Source organism: Bombina bombina, chromosome 3 (genome assembly GCF_027579735.1).
Source record: "Bombina bombina isolate aBomBom1 chromosome 3, aBomBom1.pri, whole genome shotgun sequence".
Classification (NCBI taxonomy): domain Eukaryota; kingdom Metazoa; phylum Chordata; class Amphibia; order Anura; family Bombinatoridae; genus Bombina; species Bombina bombina.
The window spans coordinates 673,517,037-673,542,453 of record NC_069501.1 but is presented as its reverse complement, the minus strand read 5'-3'; the positions used below and the strand labels follow the sequence as shown (position 1 = coordinate 673,542,453).

General features: G+C 39.9%; 1 protein-coding gene across 2 annotated transcripts in view; it reads left to right on the top strand.

The window, feature by feature from the left end:
• Positions 1-25,417, top strand: part of LIG3 (DNA ligase 3) — a 224,307-nt gene that overhangs the window by 157,787 nt on the left and 41,103 nt on the right. The gene's annotated exons all lie outside the window — the stretch shown is intronic.

The window sequence follows — 25,417 nt, the reverse complement described above, 5'->3', positions numbered from 1 at the left end:
AAAAGTGAGGAAATTCCTGAAATTGGGCTCCTTGTACTAAAGCGTCAATTTGCTTGCCGACAGTGTGTCTGATCTACTCGCTAGAACTCGCAGTTATCGAGACGATGCCCGCTCACCATATGTACTAAAAAACAGCTAAAAATTTGTTGCATCTAATCCACATCGAGCACAGGCAAATGATACATACATCTGACGCCTCGCTAGTAGCCAATGTACTATTATCTCCTTACAACCTGTCAGTCATGTTTGTCCCACAAGACTGCAAGGTGTAAGAAACGTCACATTGTTCGCGGGAAGTTTTTTTAGCACTATATAAAGTCCACTTTATCTAATTATTCAGTCAGAAAATTTATTGTACCTAAAGCATTTCATGCTTATATATTTTTAAAAAATTAAGTATGGCTGCTTCAGGATCTGATTCGCAGACAACCAAATCCAAGAATCCACACTTCTCACACCAGCAGAACCTGGTGCTTGATGGTATGATACTGGACTCTGACTATTTATTCGGTTGTCGTGCAAAGCAATCTTCCAGTCACCGGAAAAAGAGTATCTTGACTCGTATAAGTGATGCTGTCAGTGCCCAGGGACCCTGAAAAAAGGACGTTGACCAGATAAAGAAGAGTTAAAACGACATTAAAAGATTTGCCAAGGCAAAATTGGCAAAAGAAAAAATATTCTTCCCGTGCTACCGGGGGAGGAACAGCTTATGTCGCCGATCTGACTGATTACGTGCAGAAACTAGTGCAGCGTTTAGGACCCGAAGTTGTGATAGCAACCTAAGAGGTATAATTTTTAATAAATCTATTTTATTTCATTTTAAATCTTTTAATTACATGTTAATCTTATTACTGTTATATAGTACTGTTAGTTTAGTCAATTTTGTATTAGGTCAAAACGTCTGAAAATCCATGTTATTTGGCGACATTTTTGGTCATCTCACATATGTGAGTAAAGATTAGTCTATTGACCTTGTAGGCGTATATCTTATAGACCCTATTCTTTATTATTGTGCTTGCCACCTTTAAGTTGGCGAGGGATTTTTCACGAGTTAGGTGCGGAAAAAGTAGCGTGCGGAGAAATAGATTGTTTAGTAATTACTGTTTATTGCGAGATTTATGTCGAGCGAGGAGTTTTATGCTTCAAAAAAGTCTAGACTATAAGAGTTGCAGACAAGTTCGCTCGATACTTGTAAATGTAATATTTTTCAATGAACTCAGGGTAAGGTACATACGATCTTCTATCTGCACGCGGAAATTTAGACGGAAAAGCTCACAAACATCTCGCTGATAGCTTAGTACATGGAGCCCTTTAACAGAAAAGTGTAAGTTCTTCATTTCTTGTAAGCCGAGATCTGAAACCAGGAATTTTACTGCCTTTTTTTTTTTTTTTTTACATTTAAAACTATTACCACTATTAGCACAAATGTTTTGCCTTTTGAACTTTTTGTTTTTAATTTCACTTTTTTGAATTTAATATGTAATGATATACTATCTATGGATATCACAAAAGATAATGTGGGAGGCAATCTTACCAATGGCCAGAAAAAAGAAGCGATAAAGGGGGTAACATAGTCATATGGCCTACAGAACTATATGATACAGGAAGCAATGAAACGGCTAACAAATACTAACTACTATAAAAGCCTCTTTAGGCAATCTAACTTGTATTTTGGAGCAATAAAATAATTGTATAATTACCTCGAAAGAACAAAAATTCCAGGAAGTAAAAAAAAAAAAACTAGAATAGCCGTCTTCTATTTACTGCACCAGATTACAAGGGAGGCTGTATTTAACAATCCCGCTCATGCACTAACTCCATTAGAAGTAAGCTTTTTGCGTGCATTGGGTAGCTCTCATATTAGTTGAAATTAAAGTTTTCACTCACGATAACCCGAACATGCTAAAAGACGAACTTAGAATATTGCGATCATGTTAACGTATTCCCCCATAGACGTGTGTGTGTGTGTATATATATATATATATGTGTCTGTGTGTGTGTATATGTGTGTGTGTATATATATATATATATATATATATATATGCACACATATACACTTTATAGTATAAAAAGAAAGCTAGTAACTCTTAGACCAGCACAATGGGATAGATACAAATAAATAAACCAGGGTTAATATTCCCTTGGAGAAACACAGACAGCAGGTATTGTTGTTTAAATTATTTATCTGCAATTCTGCAATCAAATTATAACAAAAAACAGTTACAATTCTATATTCTATGTGGCAACAGTAATTAACTAAATATCTGAAAAAGTCCCATATTTCAAGATGAGCCATATTTGTAACCCTATATAGAGGCCTCTATTTTTGGGTAAAAGTTGAAAACTTATTCCTGGTTGATATATCGAAACAGTCAAGTTCCATTACTTAGTTTCCCAGTAAAGTATGCGTCCCGCAGTATATGAAAGTCTTAAGTGACTCTTTAGAGATGACCGGTAAACTGAACAATTTCCACTGGTAATAACATTTTCACCACAGCAACCATAGCAGTATTGGCGGTTTCCCTAAGATCGACTTAGGACCCAGTAAACCAATGTCAGTATGGAAAAGACAGGTACATAGAAAAGTTCCGCTGTTTTATCACATTTTTTTCCCAGCATGAATATAGCGGTCTTGGCTGTTTCCCTAAGATCGACTTAGGACCAAGTGTGATAATGTCAGTCTTTTTCTACTTCTTATAAAAAGAAATAATATTACCTGTTCTTCCGTCTCCAAGTTTTGTACACAGTGTGAAAGGCACTTAGTGGTAAATTCCACGCCTTACTTGTATGCAGGACGCTTTACTATTTTACTCCTTTCGGCTTTGTAACCTGATCAGGGCTTCAGCGTGTGCTCGGCAGAGATCAGCTGTTTCTCCACCGGCATTCCAAAACAGCTACGCGTGTTTCACCCACAAAGCATTGGGCTTCTTCCGGCCGAGTTTGTAATTACTTGCAGACCTGTGTTGCCTTAAGTCTGCCTGAAAACTCCTCCTTTTTCTCACTTTAATTGCCAGGTGTGAAAGATGTGTTAACGTTAAAGTATTATGTTGCCACAAATGTTACCAAACTGTTATATTTACTACAAGAACATAGTATCTTTCCAAAACATTGTTAAACCTTACAGGAAAAAAATACCTCCTATTATATATACACAATTATTACATTTTTACAAATAACGTATACAGATATTTAAATAGAATTTTCTAGCATTATTTATCTGTATGTAATAATTCTCTCTAATCTTTTTGTCTCAGTTAGTTATATGATTCAACAGAGCCCTGAATTTATTACAAATAACAATCTTATTGTAATAGTGTCAATTCCTACTTCATGTCCCTTTGTAATTCATAGAAATGGAGCATAATTAATTTCTTCATTTAAACCTAGGGGTTTCAGCGATTTTAAATTAAACATCCATTTACATTCAAGCTGTAAGAGTTTTTTGTCTAAATCTCCCCCTCTTCCTTTGAAATCTACTGCTTCTAGGCCTCTAAATCTTAGTTGTTTTTTGTCACTTTGGTGGCATTCTAGGAAATGTCTTGCTACTGCACTTGTTTTTATGTTTACATTTTTAATATCTCTTTTATGCTCCTTAATACGTTCCCGTAATTCCCTGTAGGTTTTTCCTATGTAATACATGGGACACTTGCAGAATAGCATATATACAATTCCCTCACTACCACAAGATATATGGCCTTTGACTTTTTGTATTTTGCCATTTTTATCAGTAAATTTGCTATCTGTTGCCATATTCTTGCAAACTGAACAGTGGCTACATTTATAATTCCCATCTTTATTTCTCCATTTTTCCAACCAAGATAATTTGGATTTATTGCTGAAATGGCTCCTTACTAGATTATCCTTTAGATTATTTGCTTTTCTAGCTGTTAAAGATGTAAACATAAAAACAAGGTTTAAATGAAGAAATTAATTATGCTCCATTTCTATAAATTACAAAGGGACATGAAGTAGGAATTGACACTATTACAATATGATTGTTATTTGTAATAAATTCAGGGCTCTGTTGAATCATATAACTAACTGAGACAAAAAGATTAGAGAGAATTATTACATACAGATAAATAATGCTAGAAAATTTTATCTAAATATCTGTATACGTTATTTGTAAAAATGTAATAATTGTGTATATATAATAGGAGGTTTTTTTTTCCTGTAAGGTTTAACAATGTTTTGGAAAGATACTATGTTCTTGTAGTAAATATAACAGTTTGGTAACATTTGTGGCAACATAATACTTTAACGTTAACACATCTTTCACACCTGGCAATTAAAGTGAGAAAAAGGAGGAGTTTTCAGGCAGACTTAAGGAAACACAGGTCTGCAAGTAATTACAAACTCGGCCGGAAGAAGCCCAATGCTTTGTGGGTGAAACACGCGTAGCTGTTTTGGAATGCCGGTGGAGAAACAGCTGATCTCTGCCGAGCACACGCTGAAGCCCTGATCAGGTTACAAAGCCTTAAGGAGTAAAAGAGTAAAGCGACCTACATACAAGTAAGGCGGGGAATTTACCACTAAGTGCCTTTCACACTGTGTACAAAACTTGGAGACGGAAGAACAGGTAATATTATTTCTTTTTATAAGAAGTAGAAAAAGACTGACATTATCACACTTGGTCCTAAGTCGATCTTAGGGAAACAGCCAAGACCGCTATATTCATGCTGGGAAAAAAATGTGATAAAACAGCGGAACTTTTCTATGTACCTGTCTTTTCCATACTGACATTGGTTTACTGGGTCCTAAGTCGATCTTAGGGAAACCGCCAATACTGCTATGGTTGCTGTGGTGAAAATGTTATTACCAGTGGAAATTGTTCAGTTTACCTGTCATCTCTAAAGAGTCACTTAAGACTTTCATATACTGCGGGATGCATACTTTACTGGGAAACTAAGTAATGGAACTTGACTGTTTCGATATATCAACCAGGAATAAGTTTTCAACTTTTACCCAAAAATAGAGGCCTCTATATAGGGTTACAAATACGGCTCATCTTGAAATATGGGACTTTTTCAGATATTTAGTTAATTACTGTTGCCACATAGAATATAGAATTGTAACTGTTTTTTGTTATAATTTGATTGCAGAATTGCAGATAAATAATTTAAACAACAATACCTGCTATCTGTCTGTGTTTCTCCAAGGGAATATTAACCCTGGTTTATTTATTTGTATCTATCCCATTGTGCTGGTCTAAGAGTTACTAGCTTTCTTTTTATACTATAAACCAATTTTAACTCTCCGTGCACAGGTAAAGGGTATGAGATTGGGGGATACCCCATTAATCCTTTTATTTTTGGGAGACAATATATATTAATGTAGTGCTGATATATAATAATTATATATATATATATATATATATATATATATATATATATATATATATATATATATATATATATATATGTATATATGTATGTATGTGTGTGTGTGTGTTGGTGTGTTTTCCAGTAAAACGACTGCACTCTCCAGAGTTCCATAAAAAGTGGTGTTCACCAGCTTAACACTTGGGGACATTTGATAAAGAGACAAAGAGCACCACAACAAAGATGTTAAGTGTCACTCCCCTACCCATAAACCCCAGTCGTTCTCTTTGCTTCTGTCAATGGAGGAGGTGAAGTTTTGGTGTATGAAGAAAATTGGGATATATTTCTCTTGTAAGATGTATAGAGTCCACGGATTCATCCTTACTTGTGGGATATTCTCCTTCCCTACAGGAAGTGGCAGAGAGAGCCCCCACAGCAGAGCTGTCTATATAGCTCCCCCCTTAGCTCCACCCCCCAGTCATACTCTCTGCCTGCTTAACTGCTAGGAAGGGCAAAGAGCTATGTGGTGACTATAATGTTAGTTTTTTATTTCTCAAGCAAAAGTTTTATTTTAAATGGTACTGGTGTGTACCATTTACTCTCTGGCAGAAAAGGGATGAAGATTTCTGCAAGGAGGATGATGATCTTAGCACTTTGTAACTAAGATCCACTGCTGTTCTCACGAGGCCTGAAAAGTACTGGAAAACTTCAGTTGGGAGAACAGTTTGCAGGCTAAGCTGCATATGAGGTATGTTCAGTCTATATTTTTCTAGACAGACTGTTAATTCTAGAAATGGCTGGCAATATCCCCATGAGGGAAGGGTAAGCTGTATTCAGACATTTTAATAGGAATTTCAGCTTGCTTGAAGGGCTCATTAGTTACTGGTGACACTGTTAAGAAAAAACGTTTTGTTTATTGGTGCAATTATAACGTTTTCTGAAGGGACTAAAGGGCTGGTGACACTGCTAGGAAAAAACGTTTTGTTTATTGATGCATTTATAATGTTTTTTGAAGGGACTAAAGGGGTCATTATGGCTTGATTTTGAGTATTGTAACTCACATGGTTAATTAAGAGACACTCTGGTGTTTCTCTGATAGGCCTCAAAACATCCAGTGAGGTGGGAGGGGCCTATTTTCGCGCCTCACTTGCGCAGTTTCCTTTCCTCTGAGACATATCACTGCTTCTCCTGAGTTTCCTGCTGTGTTTGAGGGCTGTTAAAGAAGTTTTTTCCCCACAAATTGTTCTGAAGGGCAGGTAGGAGCCACAGCAGAGCTGTGGCATAGTGCTGAAAGTCTTTTTTACTGGGTTTAACGTTTTTTCAATCCGTTTTTGCCATTAAGGGGTTAATTGTCTATTTGCATAGCTGTGCAAAGTTACTAAGTCTTTATAATGCTACTGTAAAAATTTCGTTAAGTTTACTGCTTTTTTACACTGTTTTGCAGAAATGGTGCAGCTTTTTTTCTCTTAAAGACACAAAACTTTGATTACAGTGTTTTCCAAGCTTGCTTGTTACATTACTAGCCTGTTTAACATGTCTGACACCAAGGAAAATCCTTGTTTAATATGTTTGGAAGCCATTGTGCAACCCCCTCTTAGAATGTGTCCCAATTGTACTGATATGTCTATAAACTATAAAGAACATATATTAGCACTTAAAAATAGAGCAATGGATGATTCTCAGTCAGAAGTAAATGAGGGTTCGCCATCTAGCTCTCCCCAAGTGTCACAACCAGTAACGCCCGCACAAGTGACGCCTAATACCTCTAGTGCGTCAAATTCTTTTACTTTACAAGACATGGCCACAGTTATGAATACAACCCTCACAGAGGTTTTATCTAAACTGCCTGGTTTACAAGGAAAGCGGGACAGCTCTGGGTTTAGGAAAAATGCTGAGCTGTCTGATGCTTTAGTAGCCGTATCTGATATGCCCTCACAATGCTCTGAAGTCGGGGTGAGGGATTTGTTATCTGAGGGAGAAATTTCTGATTGAGGAAAGACGCTTCCTCAGACAGATTCTGATATAACGGCCTTTAAATTTAAGCTTGAACACCTCTGCTTATTGCTCAGGGAGGTATTAGCGACTCTAGATGATTGCGACCCTATAGTGGTTCCAGAGAAATTGTGTAAAATGGATAAATACTTAGAGGTTCCTGTTTACACTGATTTTTTTTTAGTCCCTAAGAGGATTGTGAATATTATTACTAAGGAGTGGGATAGACCAGGTATTCCGTTCTCTCCCCCTCCTGTTTTTAAGAAAATGTTTCCCATATCTCACACCATGCGGGACTCGTGGCAGACAGTTCCTAAGGTGGAGGGAGCTATTTCTACTCTGTCTAAGCGTACAACTATACCTATCGAAGACAGTTGTGCTTTCAAAGATCCTATGGATAAAAAATTAGAGGGTCTACTGAAGAAAATTTTTGTTCATCAGGGTTTTTCTCTCCAACCTATTGCGTGCATTGTTCCTGTAACTACTGCAGCTGCTTTCTGGTTTGAGGCTCTAGAAGAGGCTCTTCAGATGGAGACTCCATTAGAGGAGATTATGGACAGAATCAAGGCCCTTAAGTTGGCTAATTCTTTTATTACAGATGCCGCTTTTCAACTGGCTAAATTAGCGGCAAAGAATTCAGGTTTTGCCATTTTAGCAGGCAGGGCGTTATGGCTTAAGTCCTGGTCTGCTGATGTGTCATCTAAATCTAAACTTTTGAACATCCCTTTCAAAGGAAAGACCCTATTCGGGCCTGAACTGAAAGAGATTATTTCAGACATCCACTGGAGGGAAAGGTCATGCCCTTCCTCAAGATAGATCAAATAAGATGAAGATCAAACAAAATAATTTTCGTTCCTTTCGGAACTTCAAGAGTGGTTCCGTTTCAGCTTCCTCTGCTACAAAGCAAGAGGGGAATTTTGCCCAATCCAAGTCAGTCTGGAGACCTAAGACCTCTAAGACAGCATGAAGGGGTAGCCCCCGATCCGGGACCGGATCTAGTAGGGGGCAGAATCTCTCTCTTCGCTCAGGCTTGGGCAAGAGATGTTCACGATCCCTGGGCTTTAGAAATTGTGTCCCAGGGATATCTTCTGGAATTCAAAGACTCCCTTCCAAGGGGGAGATTTCATACTTCTCGATTGTCTGTAAACCAGACAAAGAGAGAGGCGTTCTTACGCTGTGTAGAAGATCTTCTTACCATGGGGGTGATCCGCCCAGTCCCAAAAGAGGAACAGGGGCTAGGGTTCTACTCAAACCTGTTTGTGGTTCCCAAAAAAGAGGGAACTTTCAGACCAATCTTGGATCTCAAAATTCTAAACAAGTTCCTCAAATTTCCATCATTCAAGATGGAAACCATTCGGACTATTCTGCCTCTGATCCAGGAAGGTCAATATATGACTACCGTGGACTTAAAGGACGCGTATCTACACATCCCTATTCACAGAAATCATCATCAATTTCTCAGATTTGCCTTTCTAGACAGGCATTACCAGTTTGTGGCTTTTCCCTTCGGGTGAGCCATGGCTCCAAGAATTTTCACAAAGGTGCTAGGGTCCCTTCTGGCGGTTCTACGACCTCGGGGCATAGCAGTGGCGCCTTATCTAGACGACATCTTAATCCAGGCATCGACTTTTCAGCTAGCCAAGTCTCATACGGACATTGTGTTGGCTTTTCTGAGATCTCACGGGTGGAAGGTGAACATAAAAAAAGAGTTCTCTCTTCCCTCTTACAAGAGTTTCCTTTCTAGGGACTCTGATAGATTCGGTAGAAATGAAAATATTTCTGACGGAGGTCAGAAAATCAAAACTCTTAACCACTTGCCAAACTCTTCATTCCATTCCTTAGCTATCTGTGGCTCAGTGTATGGAGGTAATCGGACTCATAGTAGCGGCAATGGACATAGTTCCTTTTGCCCGCCTACACCTCAGACCACTGCAACTATGCATGCTCAAACAGTGGAATGGGGATTATGCAGATTTATCTCCTCAACTGCATCTGGACCAGGAGACCAGAGATTCTCTTCTCTGGTGGTTGTCTCAGGACCACCTGTCTCAGGGAATGTACTTCCACAGGCCAGAGTGGCTCATTGTAACTACAGATGCCAGCCTGCTAGGCTGGGGTGCAGTCTGGAACTCCCTGAAAGCAAAGGGCTTATGGTCTTAGGAGGAATCTCTTCTTCAGATAAACATCCTAAAACTGAGAGCGATATTCAAGGCGCTTCAGGCGTGGCCTCAGCTTGCTGCAGCCAAATTCATCAGGTTTCAGTCGGACAACATCACGACTGTAGCGTATATCAATCATCAAGGAGGAACAAGGAGTTATATAGCGATGATGGAAGTAACCAAAATAATCCGATGGGCAGAGGATCACTCTTGCCATCTCTCAGCAATCCACATTCCAGGAGTAGAGAACTGGGAGGCGGATTTTCTAAGTCGTCAGACTTTTCATCCGGGGGAGTGGGAACTCCATCCGGAGGTATTTGCTCAGCTGATTCAGCTATGGGGCACACCAGAATTGGATCTGATGGCGTCGCGTCAGAATGCCAAACTTCCTCGTTACGGGTCTAGGTCCCCGGATCCCAAGGCAGTACTGATAGATGCTCTAGCAGTACCTTGGTCCTTCAATCTGGCCTATGTATTTCCACAGCTTTCTCTCCTCCCACGTCTGGTTGCCAGAATCAAGCAGGAGAGAGCTTCGGGGATTCTGATAGCACCTGCGTGGCCACGCAGGACTTGGTATGCAGACCAAGTGGGCATGTCCTCGGTTCCACCGTGGACCCTGCCAATGAGGCGGGACCTTCTAATCCAAGGTCCGTTCTTGCATCCAAATCTAGTTTCTCTGCGTCTGACTGCTTGGAGATTGAACGCCTAATTCTATCAAAGCGTGGGTTCTATGAGTCGGTCATTGATACCCTGATTCAGGCTAGAAAACCTGTCACCAGGAAGATCTATCATAAGATTTGGCGCAAATATCTTTATTGGTGTGAATCCAAAGGTTACTCATGGAGTAATATTAGGATTCCTAGAATATTGTCTTTTCTCCAAGATGGTTTGGAGAAGGGATTATCAGCTAGTTCTCTAAAAGGACAAATATCTGCTTTGTCTATTCTACTACACAAACGTCTGGCAGATGTTCCATACGTTCAAACTATTAGTCAGGCTTTGGTCAGAATTAAGCCTGTATTTAAGCCTGTTCCGTTAGAACCTATGCATTCCATAGATATTAAGCTTCTATCTTGGAAAATTTTGTTCTTAGTTGCTATCTCTTCGGCTCGAAGAGTTTCTGAGCTATCTGCTTTACAGTGTGATTCCCCTTATCTTATTTTCCATGCAGATAAGGTGGTTTTGCGTACCAAACCTGGTTTTCTTCCTAAGGTTGTTTCTAATAAGAATATCAATCAAGAGATTGTTGTTCCTTCTCTGTGTCCTAATCCTTCATCAAAGAAGGAACATCTGTTGCACAATCTTGATGCGGTTCGTGCTTTAAAGTTCTACTTACAAGCAACCAAAGATTTCCGTCAAACATCTTCATTGTTTGTTGTTTATTCTGGTAAGCGGAGAGGCCAAAAAGCTACGGCTACCTCTCTTTCCTTTTGGCTGAAAAGCATCATCCGTTTGGCCTATGAGACTGCTGGACAGCAGTCTCCTGAAAGAATTACTGCTCATTCTACTAGAGCTGTGGCTTCCACATGGGCTTTTACAAATGAGGCTTCTGTTGAACAGATTTGTAAGGCGGCGACTTGGTCTTCGCTTCATACTTTTTCCAAATTTTAAAAATTTGATACTTTTGCTTCTTCGGAGGCTATTTTTGGGAGAAAGGTTCTACAAGCAGTGGTGCCTTCCGTTTAAGGTCCCTGTCTTGTCCCTCCCTTCATCCGTGTCCTAAAGCTTTGGTATTGGTATCCCACAAGTAAGGATGAATTTGTGGACTCGATACATCTTACAAGAGAAAACATAATTTATGCTTACCTGATAAATTTATTTCTCTTGTGATGTATCGAGTCCACGGCCAGCCCTGTTTATTTAAGACAGGCATATATATTTTTATTTTTAAACTTTGTCACCACTGCACCCTATGGTTTCTCCTTTTTCTTCCTAGCCTTCGGTCGAATGACTGGAGGGTGGAGCTAAGGGGGGAGCTATATAGACAGCTCTGCTGTGGGTGCTCTGTCTGCCACTTCCTGTAGGGAAGGAGAATATCCCACAAGTAAGGATGAATCCGTGGACTCGATACATCACAAGAGAAATAAATTTATCAGGTAAGCATAAATTATGTTTTCACTACAAGCAAGATTTTTGGGTCTAGCCGTACTCCACGTTAGTCTCTTCAGTAGGGCAGTGGTGGCTTTAAAACAGTTAGGAACTTGGGAGGTAGGCCTCACTACGTTTTCCTAACATGTTGCTGCCCTTGTATAGAAAGCCAGAGTAGGTTTACTCTGTTCTTTCCTTTTTCCTCAAGTCTCTGTTAGGAGTGGCGTCCTTTCACACCGTGTGAGCTGTCTAACTGCCGGCGGCTTGATTGCAGGTAAGTGCTTTTCTGTCTTCTGGGTAGGAGACTAGCACTTTAAGGATTCCCTGCAGCCTTAAGAGGACAAATAGATCCTTCCTTAGTGGGATTGATTTATGGCAGAATGCAGGAACTGTTATGTATGTGATAATGAGACTATATTGGTTAACCCTTCTTATGGTAATGAAGGAGTTAACCTCTTTTTAGCTGGCTCCTTAATCTCTTTATAGGAATTTGACACTCAGCAGGTTAAAATTACTGTTTCGGTGTCTAATCATTTTTATTTCTATGGGACTGTGTGTTCTGTCACTGTAACAGGCTCCGTTTGATATTAACTAGCCTGCTGGGTAACACTTTTGTCACAGGAAAGGGTATATTTACAGCTCTGTGTGTTTTTAACTAGTTTGCTGGTCATCTCAGTATTACAGCAGCCAGAGGGCAGGCTTAGTCTGAGCGGGCTGTGTTTTTCTTGCGCGCTTTCTTTGCAAGCAGAAACTGTTGCGGAGCTAGTTACTCTGCTGGTCACATGACCTCCTTCTTTCCGCTCCTAACGATCGGAGCGGTGTTGGCAGATCTAGTGTGTCGCCTTTCGTGGCTCTGAACAACTTGGAAGTCGGAAGGGCTATGTAGGCACCTCAGTTTAGCTGATGTGTAGAGGCTGACAGTGTGAGGTTTTCTTTATGATAATCAGAAGCTAGAGGTTACGGTTACTGCTATGAGCAGGGGATAATTTAAAGTGACAACATATATTTAAGAAAAGTTTTTATTAAAATATCAGTAAATATTTCATTTTTAGATTTCTTTAAACTGTTTTTTGTGGATCATGTCTGACACGGAGGTCCAGATTGTCTCCCCTATGCAATTCTGTTCCTCATGTGTAAAGAGGACATTAAAATGTAAAGAGAAATTATTTTTTGCTGAGCCTAATGTCTCTCAGGTTGATGCTGTTTAGGCAATGCCACAACTTTCTCGTCAAACGTCCCTAGCCTCTTTGGCATTACAGTGCCCTGCAGTTCCTCTCAATCTCCTGGAGGAGTTTATTTGCAAGCAGAAATTGCTGCCCAGGTATCTTCAGTAGTATCTGCGGCATTAGCTGCCTTTTCTTATGTTAAAAGGAAACCGCAAGAGGAAAATTGGAGATTCAGATAGTAAGGTTACTGCTCCTGCTTCTGTTACCCGAGTTGCTCTTCCTCATAAGTCTGATGACGAAGCTACTTCGGTACTTCGTTCTTGAAATGTGTTCAGCATCTTTCCTCCCTGGGAGTGATAGTTCCAGTTCCTGTACAGGAACGTGGCCTAGGTTTCTATTCCAATCTGTTTGTAGTTCCCAAAACAGAGGGAACTTTCCAACCTATTCTGGACTTGAAGTGTCTAAACAAATTTCTCAGAGTACAGTCCATCAAGATGGAAACTATTCGTTCTATTCTTCCTTTGGTCCAAGAGGGTCAGTTCTTGACAACCATAGACCTGAAGGATGCGTATCTTCATGTTCCCATTCACAGGGATCATCACAAGTTCCTGAGATTTGCCTTTCTAGACAAACACTTTTAGTTTGTGGCTCTTCCAATTGGCCTTGCCACAGCTCCCAGGATTTTCTCAAAGGTTCTGGGGACTCTATTGTCAGTGATCAGGTCTCGGGGAATTGCTGTAGCACCATACCTGGACGACATATTGGTTCAGGCGCCTTTCAACAAGCAAACTCTCATACAAAGATCTTGTTGTTGTTGTATTTTCTATGTTCCCACGGTTGGAAATTGAATCTGGAAAAGAGTTCCCTTGTTCCCGCTACAAGGGTGGTTTTTTAGGGACCATAATAGATTCCCTATCTATGAAAATATTTCTGACGGAGGTCAGAAAATCAAAGATTCCTGCCTCTCTCTACTGTTCGGCCATCAGTGGCTCAATGTATGGAGGTAATTGGTCTGATGGTTGCTTCCATGGACATCATTCCCTTTGCTCGATTCCATTTGAGAGCTCTGCAGATTTCCATGCTCAGGCAATGGAACGGAGACCATTCGGATCTCTCTGAGGATAGATCTAGATCAGTCGACAAGATACTTTTTCCCGTGGTGGCTTTCTTGGGAGCATCTGTCTCGGGGCACATGCTTTTGGAGACCTTCCTGGGTGACGCCAGCCTGCTGGGCTGTGGAGCAGTCTGGGATTTGTTAAAGGCACAAGGACTACGGGCTCTGTAGGAGTCTGCTCTACCCATAAACATCTTGGAGTTGAGAGCCATTTACAATGCTCTGATGGCTTGGCCTCAGTTGTCCTTAGCCCAGTTTATTAGGTTCCAGTCGGACAATATCATCTCAGTGGCTTACATCAACCACCAGGGAGGAACTCGGAGTTCCTTAGCCATGAAGGAGGTGGCTCGGATTGTTCAGTGGGCGGAAGCTCACAATTGCTGTCTATCTGCCATCCACATTCCAGGAGTGGACAACTGGCAAGCGGACTTCCTGAGCAGACATTCCATCCCGGGGAGTAGGCTCTCCATTCGGAGGTGTTCTCCAGGTTAACCCTCAAATGGGGGGTGCCGGAGTTGAATCTCATGGCGTCTCGGGAACGCCAAGCTTCCAAGGTATGGTTCAAGGTCAAGGAATCTGCAGTGCGCCCTGATAAATGCTCTGGCGGTTCCTTGGGATTTCAGTCTAGCATACCTGTTTCCTCCGTTTGCTCTCCTTCCACGAGTCATTGCTCGTATCAAGCAGGAGAGAGTGTTGGTAATTATAATAGCCCCTACGTGGCCCCGCAGGATCTGGTATGCAAACCTAGTGGAGATGTCATCTCTTCCACCTTGGAGGTTGCCTCTGATGAAGGACCTTTTTAACTCGGGGTCCATTCCTCCATCCAAATTTTGTTTCTCTGAAATTGACTGCTTGGAGATTGATCCCTTAGTCCTGTCTAAGCGTGGTTTTTCTGAGTCGGTCATTGAGACCTTGATTCAGGCTCGTAAGCCTGTTACTAGAAGGATCTACCATAAGGTATGGTGTAAATACCTTTATTGGTGTGAATCCAAGGGCTACTCTTGGAGTAAGGTCAGGATTCCTAGTATTCTGTCTTTTCTCCAGGACGGTCTGGAGAAGGGATTGTCAGTCAGTACTCTGAAAGGTCAGATTTCTGCTCTATCTATTTTGTTAGATATGTTAGATAGAGATGTGCCAGATGTTCAATCTTTTTGGCCCTGGTCAGAATCCGGCCTGTGTTTAAGTCTGTTGCTCCTCCTTTAATCCTTAACCTTGTTCTAGTTTTGCAGCAGACTCTGTTTGATCCTATGCATTCCATAGATATAAAGTTGTTATCTTGGAAGGTTTTGCTTCTTGTTGCTATCTCTTCTGCTCGGAGAGTCTCTGAGCTCTCGCCTTAGCGGTGTGATTCACCTTACCTTATTTCTTTCATGTAATTGGCAAGAGTCCATGAGCTAGTGACATATGGGATATACAATCCTACCAGGAGGGGCAAAGTTTCCCAAACCTCAAAATGCCTATAAATACACCCCTCACCACACCCACAATTCAGTTTTACAAACTTTGCCTCCTATGGAGGTGGTGAAGTAAGTTTGTGCTAAGATTTCTACGTTGATATGCGCTTCTCAGCATTGTTGAAGCCCGATTCCTCTCAGAGTACAGCAAATGTCAGAGGGACGTGAAGGGAGTATCACTTATTGAATATGATGATTTCCATAATGGGGGTCTATTTCATAGGTTCTCTGTTATCGGTCGTAGAGATTCATCTCCTACCTCCCTTTTCAGATTGACGATATACTCTCAATTTACCATTACCTCTACTGATAACTGTTTCTGTACTGGTTTGGCTATCTGCTATATGTGGATGGGTGTCTTTTGGTAAGTATGTTTTTTATTACTTAAGATACCTCAGCTATGGTTTGGCACTTTATGCATTTATATAAAGTTCTAAATATATGTATTGTACTTATATTTGCCATGAGTCAGGTTCATGTATTTCCTTCTGCAGACTGTCAGTTTCATATTTAGGTAATATAAACATATTTTATAGAAAAAAAATTCTTACCTGGGGTTTAGTCTTTTTTCAATTGACTACTTCTTGCAAATTGCGGGTGGCATTAGGCCCGCGGGTGCGTCAAATGCTAAACTTTATTGCGTCATTCTTGGCACGAAAATATTTTTGGCGCGGCAAAATATGTCTATGACGCAACTTCGTCATTTCTGGTGTCATACTTGACGCCGAGACCTTTCACACGGTTGCGTCATTTCCGGTTATTTTTGGCGCCAAAAAATTTACATTACGTTGTGCGTCATACTTGGCGCCAAACTTTTTCATTATTTCAATACCCCATTGATGTTTGCCTCTTGATTTTTTCTCTATCAGAGGCCTATGCTATTTGCTTTTTATGTTGTTTTTTCTCTTACATTTTGCAAGATGTCTTTATCTAATCCTGCCTCAGAAGTTTCTGCTGGAACATTGCTGCCTGACATCGGTCCTACCAAAGCTAAGTGCATTTGTTGTAAAATTGTTGAAATTATTTGGCAAATGTCATTTGTAATAGTTGTCATGATAAACTTTTACATGCAGTTAGTGTATCCATCAGTAATAGCACATTGCCAGTTGTAGTTCCTTCAACTTCTAATGTGCATGATATACCTGTAAATTTTAAACAATTTGTTTCTGATTCTATTTTTGAAGGTTTTGTCTGCATTTCCACCTTCTAATAAATGTAAATGTCTTTTTAAAACTTCTCATTTAGTTGATGAAATTTCAAATGACCAACAACATAATTTATCCTCTTCTGATGAGGACCTATCTGATTTAGAAGATCCTTCCTCAGACATTGACACTGACAAATCTACTTATTTATTTAAAATAGAGAATATGCGTTCTTTATTAAAAGAAGTGTTAATATTTTGGATATTGAGGTAACAAGTCCTATTGACGTTCAGTCTAATAAACGTTTAAATGCTGTTTTTAAACCTCCTGTGGTTTCTCCAGGGGTTTTTTCCTATTCCTGAGGCTTTTTCTGATATGATTTCTAGGGAATGGAATAAGCCAGGTACTTCTTTTATTCCTTCTTCAAGGTTTAAAAAATTGTATCCTTTACCAGCAAATTCTATAGAGTTTTGGGAAAAAATCCCCAAAGTTGATGGGGCTATTTCTACTCTTGCTAAACGTACCACTATTCCTATGGAAGATAGTACTTCCTTTTAAGGATCATTTAGATAGGAAGCTTGAATCTTATCTAAGGAAGGCCTATTTATATTCAGGTCATCTTCTCAGACCTGCATTTTCTTTGGCTGATGTTGCGGCTGCATTAACCTTCTGGTTGGAGAAGTTAGCGCAACAGGAATTGGATTCTGACTTTTCTAGCATTATTCGCCTATTGCAATATGCTAATCATTTTATTGTGATGCAATTTTTGATATTATCAAAATTGATGTTGGATCCATGTCTTTTTGCTATTTTAGCTAGAAGAGCTTTGTGGCTTAAATCTTGGAATGCTGATATGACATCTAAATCTGGATTACGATCTCTTTCTTTCAAAGGTAATAATTTATTTGGTTCTCAGTTGGATTCTATTATTTCAACTTTCACTGGGGGAAGGGAGTTTTTCTGCCTCAGGATTAAAAACCTAAGGGTAAATCTAAGGCTTCTAACCATTTTTGTTCCTTTCGTCAGAATAAGGAACAAAAACTCAATCTTCCCCCCAAGAAGTCTGCTTCCAATTGGAAGCCTTCCTCAAGTTGGACTAAATCCAAGCCATTTAGGAAACCAAAGTCGGCCCTTAAGTCTGCATGAAGGTGCGGCCCTCATTCCAGCTCAGCTGGTAGGGGGCAGATTAAGGTTTTTCAAAGATATTTGGATAAAATCTGGCCAAAATCAATGGATTCAGAGCATTGTCTCTCAAGGGTATTGAATAGGATTCAGAGTAAGACCTCCTGTGAGAAGATTTTTTTCTCTCACGTATCCCAGTTAATCCAGTAAAAGCTCTGGCTTTCCTGAAGTGTGTTCAGACCTGGAGTCTTCAGGGGTTATCATGCCAGTTCCTCCTCATGAACAAGGTTTGGGGTTTTATTCAAATCTATTCATTGTACCAAAGAAGGAAAATGTATTCAGACCAGTTCTGGATCTGAAAAATTTTGAATCGTTATGTAAGAGTACCAACTTTCAAGATGGTGACTATAAGGACTATTCTGCCTTTTGTTCAGCAAGGACATTATATGTCCACAATAGACTTGCAGGATGCATACCTTCATATTCCGATTCATCCAGAACATTATCAGTTTCTGAGATTCTCTTTTCTAAACAAGCATTACCAATTTGTTGCTCTTCCATTTGACCTAGCAACAGCTCCAAGAATCTTTTCAAAGGTTCTGGGTGCCCTACTCTCTGTAATCAGAGAACAGGGTATTGTGGTGTTTCCTTATTTGGATGAAATCTTGGTATTAGCTCAGTCTTTGCGTACTGCAGAATCTCACATGAATCAACTAGTGTTGTTTCTTTGGAAACATGGTTGGAGGATCAATTTACCAAAAGTTTCTTGATTCCTCAGACAAGGGTCACCTTTTTAGGCTTCCAGATAGATTCAGTGTCCATGACTCTGTCTCTAACAGATAAGACATTTAAAATTGGTTGCAGCATGCCAGCACCTTCAGTCTCAGTCATTCCCTTCAGTGGCTATGTGCATGGAAGTTTTAGGTCTCATGACTGCAGCATCGGACGCGATTCCCTTTGCTCATTTTCACATGAGACCTCTACAGCTTTGTATGCTGAATCAATGTACGACACTCTCTGACATGATGGATAGATCACCATCGTTTAGTTCAAGGGGCTTCTTTTGTTCGGCCAACCTGGACTGTGATCACAACAGATGCGAGTCTTTCAGGTTGGGGAGCTGTTTGGGGATCTCTGACAGCACAAGGGGTTTGGAAATCTCAAGAGGCGAGATTACCAATAAATATTTTAGAACTCCTTGCAAATCTCAGAGCTCTTCCATTTTGGCCTCTGCTAAAGAGAGAACCGTTCATTTGTTTTCAGACAGACAATATCACAACAGTGGCATATGTCAATCATTAGGGTGGGACTCAGTCCCCAAGCTATGAAAAAGTATCTCGGATACTTGTTTGGGCGGAATCTAGCTCTTGTCTAATCTCTGCGGTGCTTATCCCAGGTGTAGACAATTGGGAGGCGGATTATCTCAGCCGCTAGACTTTACATCCAGAGGAGTGGTCTCTCCATCCAGATGTGTTTTCTTAGATTGTTCAGTTGTGGGGTCTTCCAGAGATAGATCTCATGGCCTCTCATCTAAACAAGAAACTTCCCAGATACCTGTCCAGGTCCAGGGATGTTCAGGCGGAAGCAGGGAATGCGCTGACACTTCCTTGGTGTTATCATCCTGCTTAGATTTTCCCGCCTCTAGTTCTTCTTCCAAGAGTGATCTCCAAAATCATCATGGAACAATCATTTGTGTTGCTGGTGGCTCCAGCATGGCCACACAGGTTTTGGTATGCGGATCTGGTTTGGATGTCCAGTTGCCCGCTTTGGCCACTTCCGTTCGGCCAGACCTACTATCTCAAGGTCCGTTTTTCCATCAGGATCTCAAATCATTAAATTTGAAGGTATGGAAATTGAACGCTTAGTACTAAGTCATAGAGGTTTCTCTGACTCAGTGATTAATACTATGTTACAAGCTCGTATATCTGTTTCTAGAAAGATTTATTATAGAGTTTGGAAGACTTACATTTCATGGTGTTCTCATAAATTCTCCTGGCATTCTTTTAGAATTCCTAGAATTTTACAGTTTCTTCAGGACGGTTTGGATAAGGGTTTGTCTGCAAGTTCCTTGAAAGGACAAATCTCCGCTCTTTCTGTTTTATTTCACAGAAAGATTGCTATACTTCCTGATATACACTGTTTTGTACAGGCTTTAGTTCTTATTAAGCCTGTTGTTTAATCAATTTCTCCTCCTTAGAGTCTTAATTTGGTTCTGACGGCTTTACAGGTTCTTCTATTTGAACCTATGCATGTTTTGGACATTAAACTACTTTCTTGGAAAGTGTTGTTCCTTTTGGCCATCTCTTCTGCTAGAAGAGTTTCTGAGTTATCTGCTCTTTCTTGGGAGTCTCCTTTTCTGATTTTTTTCATCAGGATAAGGCAGTTTTGTGGACTTCTTTTTAATTTTTACCTAAAGTTGTGAATTCTAACAACATTAGTAGAGAAATTGTTGTCCCTTCCTTGTGTCCTAATCCTAAGAATTCTTTGGAAAGTTCCTTACATTCTTTGGATGTGGTACGAGCTTTGAAATATTATGTGGATGCTACTAAAGATTTCAGGAAGACTTCCAGTCTATTTGTTTTATTTTCTGGTCCTTGGAAAGGTCAGAAGGCTTCTGCTATTTCCTTGGCTTCTTGATTGAAACTTTTGATTCATCAAGTTTATTTTAAGTCGGGTCAGGCCCCTCCTCAGAGAATTACAGCTCATTCTACTAGATCAGTCTCCACTTCGTGGGCTTTTAAGAATGAAGCTTCAGTTGATCAGATTTGCAAAGCGGCAACTTGGTCCTCTTTGCATTCATTTACTAAATTCTACCGTTTTGATGTATTTGCTTCTTCGGAAGCAGTTTTTGGTAGAAAAGTTCTTCAGGCAGCTGTTTCAGTTTGATTCTTCTGCTTTTGATTTAAGTTTTCTTTCATGTAATTAGCAAGAGTCCATGAGCTAGTGACGTATGGGATATACATTCCTACCAGGAGGGGCAAAGTTTCCCAAACCTTAAAATGCCTATAAATACACCCCTCACCACACCCACAAATCAGTTTTACAAACTTTGCCTCCTATGGAGGTGGTGAAGTAAGTTTGTGCTAGATTCTACGTTGATATGCGCTCCGCAGCAGGTTGGAGCCCGGTTTTCCTCTCAGCGTGCAGTGAATGTCAGAGCGATGTGAGGAGAGTATTGCCTATTTGAATGCAATGATCTCCTTCTACGGGGTCTATTTCATAGGTTCTCTGTTATCGGTCGTAGAGATTCATCTCTTACCTCCCTTTTCAGATCGACGATATACTCTTATATATATACCATTACCTCTGCTGATTTTCGTTTCAGTACTGGTTTGGCTTTCTACAAACATGTAGATGAGTGTCCTGGGGTAAGTAAGTCTTATTTTCTGTGACACTCTAAGCTATGGTTGGGCACTTTTTTTATAAAGTTCTAAATATATGTATTCAAACATTTATTTGCCTTGACTCAGGATGTTCAACATTCCTTATTTTCAGACAGTCAGTTTCATATTTGGGATAATGCATTTGAATCAATCATTTTTTCTTACCTTAAAAAATTTGACTTTTTCCCTGTGGGCTGTTAGGCTTGCGGGGGCTGAAAATGCTTCATTTTATTGAGTTATTCTTGGCGTGGACTTTTTTGGCGCAAAAATTTTTTCTGTTTCCGGCGTCATACGTGTCGCCGGAAGTTGCGTCATTTTTTGACGTTCTTTTGCGTCAAAAGTGTCGGCGTTCCAGATGTGGCGTAATTTTGGGCGCCAAAAGCATTTAGGCGCCAAATAATGTGGGCGTCTTATTTGGCGCTAAAAAAATATGGGCGTCACTTTTGTCTCCACATTATTTAAGTCTCATTATTTATTGCTTCTGGTTGCTAGAAGCTTGTTCACTGGCATTTTTTTCCCATTCCTGAAACTGTCATTTAAGGAATTTGATCAATTTTGCTTTATATGTTGTTTTTTCTATTACATATCGCAAGATGTTCCACGTTGCAACTGAGTCAGAAGATACTTCAGGAAAATCACTGCCCGGTGCTGGAGCTACCAAAGCTAAGTGTATCACTTTTGGTATCTGTTCCTTCAGCTGTTGTTTGTATTAAATGTTATGACAAACTTGTTAATGCAGATAAAATTTCCTTTAGTACTGTTACATTACCTGTTGCTGTTCCGTCAACATCTAATACTCAGAGTGTTCCTGATAACATAAGAGATTTTGTTTCTAAATCCATTAAGAAGGCTATGTCTGTTATTTCTCCTTCTAGTATACATAAAAGTCTTTTAAAACTTCTCTTTTTTCAGATGAATTTTTAAATGAACATCATCATTCTGATACTGATAATGGTTCTTCTGGTTCAGAGGTTTCTGTCTCAGAGGTTGATGCTGATAAATCTTCATATTTATTTAAAATGGAATTTATTCGTTCTTTATTTAAAGAAGTATTAATTGCATTAGAAATAGAGGATTCTGGTCCTCTTGATACTAAAACTAAAGTTTAAATAAGGTTTTTAAATCTCCTGTAGTTATTCCAGAAGTGTTTCCTGTCCCTGATGCTATTTCTGAAGTAATTTTCAGGGAATGGAATAATTTGGGTAATTCATTTACTCCTTTTAAAACTTTTTAAGCAATTATATCCTGTGCCATCTGACAGATTAAAGTTTGGGACAAAATCCCTAAGGTTTATGGGGCTGTCTCTACTCCTGCTATATTTTTAGCGGATATTGCTGCAGCTTCAACTTTTTGGTTAGAAGCTTTAGCGCAACAAGTAACAGATCATAATTCTCATAGCATTATTATTCTATAATATGCTAATTATTTTATTTGTGATGCCATCTTTGATATCATTAGAATTGATGTCAGGTATATGTCTCTAACTATTTTAGCTAGAAGAGCTTTATGGCTTAAAACTTGGAATGCTGATATGTCTTCTAAGTCAACTTTGCTATCCCTTTCTTTCCAGGGTAATAAATTATTCGGTTCTCAGTTGGATTCTTTTATCTCAACTGTTACTGGAAGGAAGGGAACTTTTTTACCACAGGATAAAAAATCTGAGGTAAATTTAGGTCTAATAATTGTTTTCGTTCCTTTCATCACAACAAGGAACAAAAGCCTGATCCTTCATCCTCAGGAGCGGTATCAGTTTGGAAACCTTCTTCACTTTGGAATATATCCAAGCCTTATAGAAACCCAAAGCCAGCTCCTAAGTCCCCATGAAGGTGCGGCCCTCATTCCACCTCAGCTGGTATGGGGCAGTTTACGTTCTTTTCAAAGAAATTTGGATCAATTCCGTTCACAATCTCTGGTTTCAGAACATTGTTTCAGAAGGGTACAGAATTGGCTTCAAGTTAAGGCCTCCTGCAAAGAGATTTTTTTCCTTCCCGTGTCCCAGTAAACCCAGCAAAGGCTCAAGCATTTCTGAAATGTGTTTCAGATCTAGAGTTGGCTGGAGTAATTATGCCAGTTCCAGTTCTGGAACAGGGGCTGGGGTTTTATTCTATCTCTGCATTGTACCAAAGAAGGTCAATTCCTTCAGACCAGTTCCGGATCTATCAATATTGAATCGTTATGTAAGGATACCAACATTCAAGATGGTAGCTGTAAGGACTATCCTGCCTTTTGTTCAGCAAGGGCATTATATGTCTACAATAGATTTTCAGGATGCATATCTGCATATTCCGATTCATCCAGTTTCTGAGATTCTCTTTTTTAGACAAGCATTACCAGTTTTGTGGCTCTACCGTTTGGCTTAGCATCAGCTCCAAGAATTTTTACAAAGGTTCTTGGTGCCCTTCTGTCTGTATTCAGAGAACAGGGTATTGGTATTTCCTTATTTGGACGATATCTTGGTACTTGCTCAGTCTTCACATTTAACAGAATCTCATACAAATCGACTTGTGTTGTTTCTTCAAGATCATGGTTGGAGGATCAATTTACTAAAAAGTTCATTGATTCCTCAGACAAGGGTAACCTTTTTAGGTTTTCAGGTAGATTCAGTGTCTATGACTCTGTCTTTGTCAGACAAGAGAAGTCTAACATTGATATCAGCTTGTCAAAACCTTCAGTCACAATCATTCCCTTTGGTAGCCTTATGCATGGAAATTTTAGGTCTTATGACTGCTGCATCGGACGCGATCTCCTTTGCTCATTTTCACATGCGACCTCTTCAGCTCTGTATGCTGAACCAATGGTGCAGGGATTACTCAATTAATATCTTTAAAACCGATTGTACGACACTCTCTGACGTGGTGGACAGATCACCATCGTTTAGTTCAGGGGGCTTCTTTTGTTCTTCCGACCTGGACTGTAATTTCAACAGATGCAAGTCTTACAGGTTGGGGAGCTGTGTGGGGGTCTCTGACAGCACAAGGGGTTTGGGAATCTCAGGAGGTGAGATTACCGATCAATATTTTGGAACTCCGTGCAATTTTCAGAGCTCTTCAGTCTTGGCCTCTTCTGAAGAGAGAATCGTTCATTTGTTTCCAGACAGACAATGTCACAACTGTGGCATACATCAATCATCAAGGAGGGACTCACAGTCCTCTGGCTATGAAAGACGTATCTCGAATTCTGGTTTGGGCGGAATCCAGCTCCTGTCTAATCTCTGCGGTTCATATTCCAGGAATAGACAATTGGGAAGCGGATTATCTCAGTCGCCAAACATTGCATCCGGGCGAATGGTCTCTTCACCCAGAGGTATTTCTTCAGATTGTTCAAATGTGGGAGCTTCCAGAAATAGATCTGATGGCGTCTCATCTAAACAAGAAACTTCCCAGGTATCTGTCCAGATCCCGGGATCCTCAGGCGGAAGCAGTGGATGCATTATCACTTCCTTGGAAGTATCATCCTGCCTATATCTTTCCGCCTCTAGTTCTTCTTCCAAGAGTAATCTCCAAGATTCTGAAGGAATGCTCGTTTGTTCTGCTGGTAGCTCCGGCATGGCCTCATAGGTTTTGGTATGCGGTTCTTGTCTGGATGGCCTCTTGCCATCCGTGGACTCTTCCGCTAAGACCAGACCTTCTGTCGCAAGGTCCTTTTTTCCATCAGGATCTCAAATCCTTAAATTTAAAGGTATGGAGATTGAACGCTTGATTCTTGGTCAAAGAGGTTTCTCTGACTCTGTGATTAATACTATGTTACAGGCTCGTAAATCTGTATCTAGAGAGAGATATATTATAGAGTCTGGAAGACTTATATTTCTTGGTGTCTTTCTCATCATTTTTCTTGGCATTCTTTTAGAATTCCAAGAATTTTACAATTTCTTCAGGATGGTTTAGATAAAGGTTTATCCGCAAGTTCTTTGAAAGGACAAATCTCTGCTCTTTCTGTTCTTTTTCACAGAAAGATTGCTAATCTTCCTGATATTCATTGTTTTGTACAAGCTTTGGTTCGTATAAAACCTATCATTAAGTCAATTTCTCCTCCTTGGAGTTTGAATTTGGTTCTGGGGGCTCTTCAAGCTCCTCTTTTTGAACCCATGCATTCATTGGACATTAAATTACTTTCTTGGAAAGTTTTGTTCCTTTTGGCGATCTCTTCTGCCAAAAGAGTCTCTGAATTATCTGCTCTTTCTTGCGAGTCTCCTTTTCTGATTTTTCATCAGGATAAGGCGGTGTTGCGAACTTCTTTTGAATTTTTACCTAAGGTTGTGAATTCCAACAACATTAGTAGAGAAATTGTGGTTCCCTCATTATGTCCTAATCCTAAGAATTCTAAGGAGAAATCGTTGCATTCTTTGGATGTTGTTAGAGCTTTGAAATATTATGTTGAAGCTACTAAGTCTTTCCGAAAGACTTCTAGTCTATTTGTTATCTTTTCCGGTTCTAGAAAAGGCCAGAAAGCTTCTGCCATTTCTTTGGCATCTTG